Consider the following 5,172-nt stretch of genomic DNA (forward strand, 5'->3'; position numbering starts at 1 on the left):
AAGTCCATAGTGTTCAGAGGTCTCTACATACAATTTGATATGAGGGTTCATTTCTGGCCACCTAAAATAAGGTTGAACCAAATCCATGGTCTTAAGTAGTACTTTATGCCCTGCTAAGGGTTGATCATGGCACTCATGTAGTGCCTTTTCCTCAAAGTCCTTCGTCAGTAAATATAAGGCCCCATTACAATTTGGCAATTGGTTTTGTACCTTCCTTCCAACTCCTTGTGAAGACCAATCAAACATTTCCTCCAGAGTCATACTCTTCGGGACTTCCTCTTCAAAAGAAATACTACAAACAATTTTGGACTCTGGAATTATAGGCTGCGGAACTACTGAATGTTCTTGCATATAGTTTGGATCCTGGACAAGTCATCCGCTTTACCATTCTTATTCCCAGGACAATATGTAATTACAAAGTCAAAATCAGTGAAGTAGAGAGACCAACGGAGTTGTCTAGGAGTCAAAGTCTTCGCCGTCTTCAAGAATTGAAGGTTCTTGTGGGCTGAAAATATAGTTACAGTCTTTCTGGCTCCCAGTAAGTAATGCCTCCAGTCTTCAAAAGCATCCTTTACTGCTAATAATTCTTTTTCAGCAATGGTGTAGTTAATCTCAGCCGGGGTACATTTTCTAGATCTATATGCCATTGGGTGCAGCTGGCCTATGTTTTTATGAAGCTGCAAAAGCACTTCACTAATCGCTTGATCTGGTGCATCAGCTTCCAGAGAGAAGGGCTCAGCTGGGTCTGCATGCAGCAAGATAGTAGCAGAGGTGAAACTCTTCTTTAAATACATAAACACCTACTCTGCCTCCTCAGACCATTGGAAATGTACTCCCTTCTTGAAGAGTTGTGTAATCTGAACAATTTTTTGTGAGAAGCCTTGAATGAATCATTGGTGGAAATTGGCAAAGCCAAGAAATCTTTGGACTTCTTTAACATCTTTTGGCGATGGGCAATTGACTACAAAGTGCATTTTTTCTATGATCCATGGTAATCCCTTTTCATGTGACAGATCAAATCCCAAGCATTCTGCAATTTGGGCGCTGAAAACACATTTTTCCAAGTTTGCATTGCGCTGATGGAGGCAAAGCCGATCAAGTACCATTCTGACATGTGCTGCGTGTTCTTGAGAATCTTTAGAGAATATCAAAATGTCATCCAGCTAGACCATTGCAATTTTATGAATTAAGTCTCTCATAATTTCATTGATAACATGTTAGAATGCTGCTGGAGCATTGCAGAGGCCAAATTGCATCACTTGGTATTCAAATAGGCGATATTTTGTCCAAAATGTAGTCTTTCATTCATGACCTTTTTTCATTCAAATGAGGTGATATGCCACACGAAGATCCAATTTCGTAAAAATCTGGGCTCCTTGATTTGATCTAGTAGAACAGAAATCAAGGATAGAGGATAGCGATTCTTGATAGTGATTCGATTTAACGCTCGATAGTCTATACACGTTCTTAAGGCCCTTGTTTCTTTGGTATGAAAACTAATCGGGAAGAAACTGGGGACTGTGAGGGTCTAATGAATCCATTTGCAAGATAGCGATCCAGATATTCCTTGTGATAACTGTTTTCAGCCTCAGTCAAAGTATAAATTCTGCTGCAAGAGAGAACTGCTCCTGGTTCCAAGTTAATCGTACAATAATATGGAAGATGATGAGGACATTTTTCTGCTTCTTGTTCGCAAAAAACTTCTGAATTTTTATGGAATCAATTACGCCAATAGATTCTCCTCCTAGTGACAGCAAAGAGGCTTGGAAAGGTTTTGAGCATTTGTCTGGGGAGAGTTGTAACAACGTGCTGAACAATATGTGAATTTAATTTCAACCATTCTATTTTCCCAGTTGATGGTGGGATTTGGACAGACAGCCAGGGCAGACCCGAAAATATTTGGAATTGTGTGGCATTCATAAGAGTGTATTGAAAGATCTCATGATGACAATAGGTTTAGTGTGACGTTTGATGGGACCGGAAGAAAGGTTAGTTCTGTCAACTGCTTGAAGATAGCCTTTACCCCAATACTTTGGGCGTACTTAATATCACAAAAATTACCACTGGCCCCGGAATCAATCATACCCCAGTGATTTCTTGATTACGGAACCTTATCATCATGTCCAAAATCAAATGAGGTGCCAAGGTCTGTAGAGTATTCACAATCTGATGAGAGTCTGGAGTAGTTTTTTCTTCTTTCGCCGTCAGAACGACCCCATCTACTACAAACTACAAACCCTTGGTTTTGAGCGTTTCCCTTAACCGGGAACTTTGGTCTTTGGGACATTCTTTAATGAAGTGCCGAGAAACTCCACAATACAAACAAAGCTTCCTAATTCAACATTGTTCTTTTTCTTCTTTGCTCAATGGACCACTCACTGCTCCAATCTGATTCAGTTCAACTCCCGAAGAAGTTACTGAAGTTTTACCGGCTTCTGACCTAGCTCAATCAAATCGAGGTATGTTCATCCTGAACTCTTTCTTCTTCTTCCCCTTATATTCTGACCAACGAAAATCAATCTCCAACACCAAATCCAGTAGAGCTATAACTCCGTAGGTCGGTTGCGAATCTGGGCTAAAGTGTCCTTCATTTTATCGCGTAGTCCTCTAGAGAAAAGTGCTGCCCTTTTCTCTTCTGGCCAGTTTGTCTCAACAGTCAATTTATTAAATTGAGTCAGGTAAGTGATTAAATATCTAGATCTTTGACGTAATTCTAACAATTCATTGTCAGTGGCCTGGAAAATCTTCCTTATGTCAAAAAGTCTTAGGAACTCTGTCTTAAAATGTTCAAAATCATAAAGAAACAGGTCATCCTTGGATACCAAGCCGGGTCTGGGGGGTCAGTGGACTAATGCATCCATTGCTGGGGCCTGTGTTCAACATCATGGTCACAGGTTCAAATCCTGGCAGCTGCACTCAGCCTTTCAGCAATCTGAGGTCGATAAAATGAGTACCATTGAGTTGGGTAACAATAAACATCTGTTATTCAGCGCCAAATGTCCCCAACCTGATAAAAGTGTGCTTTACTATGTTACCAAAGGCATCGCCCAATTGACTGCATCTCCTCTCAAATAGGACACAATAAAAACTACTCTAAACTGAACATCAGGAAAATAAGGTGGGGCAACACATAAAGTGTAAAGAACATTGCATCAGAAAAAGGTGGGCCTTCTGTGGATCCCCGCTAAACCTTTCAGGATGAGCTAGAGGAATACGTGGGGAAACAGAGTGAAATACCTGGGCAACAGTGCATGGGTTTGGTTCAAGTGTGGAACTAGCAGCCTGGGACTGAGAAACAGGAGGGGTCCTCGAGGACAGCCCATTAACTTTTGGTTTCAAAATATGGTTTCTTGACGAGAAGCAATTTTATGTTGTTTAAAATTTTTGTTTTCCTCCCAGACCGCCCCTAACTCTCTCTGGATGACTTCAAACATTTCACCCAACGACTTTAAGCTAAACCCTTCTGCCATTTTGGTTGGGCAGAGGAGATTTGTTGGTACGTCAATCTGTCAAGTACCTTAATCTCTGCAGAAACAGAATCAATGGGATTTCCCAATGCCCGCCTACCGGTGCCTACCGTCCTAGATTTCTCTACGGCTGCACCGGCAAGGGGGAAAGGGGAATGGGACAGAGAAGAGACAACTACGACTTTTGCCAATTCTCTCTCAGTCTCCTAGGAAGTCTTCACTAGATTTTCTTCTTATAGAAAACCAATTGATTCCTGGATGGGAGAGAACCTAACGCACCTAGGGACAAAAAGAGACAGATACATATGATTAACCCCCCTACACTTACTGAACTTCACTGCTTTATCTAGTCTAACTCTAACCTCCCCAACCAGTATTTGCAGGAGTTATTGTTTCTCTTTTGTTGAGCTTGCACAGTTTCAATGAATTACCAATTTTCTGGTTTAAGGGGAAAGAACAATCCCAACAATATTTTGCAGACTGTAAGTCCAATAAGTACAGTGACTGTCTCTCCATTGACATGGAAGAGTACTCCTTCAACATATTATTACTTGAAACTTTCTATGGCACTTGCTGGGTTCCAGAGCAGCTTAAATCTTATTCCTGATGGAGCATGCAAAAAGGAACAAAAAGGGAGGAAAGGATGGGAAGGACGCTCAAGGCAAGATAATAGATGAGGATCCGGAGAAGCAAGTGTAATCTAGCACTCTTACTGGTGCATTTACAGGGTCACTGAAGAAATGGTCTCAAGATGGAGATAATAATCTCCCAGGAACAGTTTGGCAGGTCAAAACAAGATAGCGACCTCACTCGAGAGTTTTGAGGAGGAGAGGGAAACCAAACATGCATTTTCTTCCGTTTTAAAATGAAATGCGCAGAGGGCAGCGTCTCTCGAAGCCTTCAACATCGCGAGAGTTCTACAATAACATTACAACAAAGTCATAGGAAATGCAGCTACCATCTTATAACATGCAATTAACCCCAACTAGAGGTCTTTCCAAAGGTTGATCAAGAAAGGTTTTACAAGGACTTTGGCCTTTATCTTCTTACGTTTATTATTCTTACGCAGAAAAAGAGAAATTACATTAATGTGATTCCTGACAGTGTTCTATAATGTTTCGATAAAGTAGCTAACGTACATTGCCCTCACTTCATAACTGATCATCACTGGCAATTTCCAAGGTGTACTGCTGCCTGACCAACATCTACTTTCTTGTAGAAATTAATATGCTGAGATCTAAAGACACCCTCCGACCTGCAGCATACCTGAAGGCTTATTCTGTAGGTGATATTCTTCAACGATTACATGCAACCGTTAGGTAAAGTCATGAATGCCATAACAATCAATATCTACCAATATGCAGAGGTCCTGTATGACATTGACCACCTCTCCATCATTCAAGTCTGAATGTCAAAGACCCACTTGAACCACGGACCCTGAATCACACTTCATCATTAGTGGCAACATACTAGCTAATTCAGATTGCCTCACAGCAAGGAGGCCTTGGTGTGCTCACTCCCTCTACCTCTGAACAGCATGCTTCAGATTTCATCAACATCTGTGACTTCAAATGCCACATCACTAACATGACTCAGACATCATGGCTCCTGGTGTCTCTTCTTTGCTGATATATTTCTTACACACTGGAGCCTGACTTCAGAGGCAGCATTCAGGTGGTACAGAACACAGCGGCAAGATTGGTTC

The sequence above is a fragment of the Lissotriton helveticus genome, chromosome 12 (genome assembly GCF_964261635.1).
Source record: "Lissotriton helveticus chromosome 12, aLisHel1.1, whole genome shotgun sequence".
Lineage (NCBI taxonomy): Eukaryota > Metazoa > Chordata > Amphibia > Caudata > Salamandridae > Lissotriton > Lissotriton helveticus.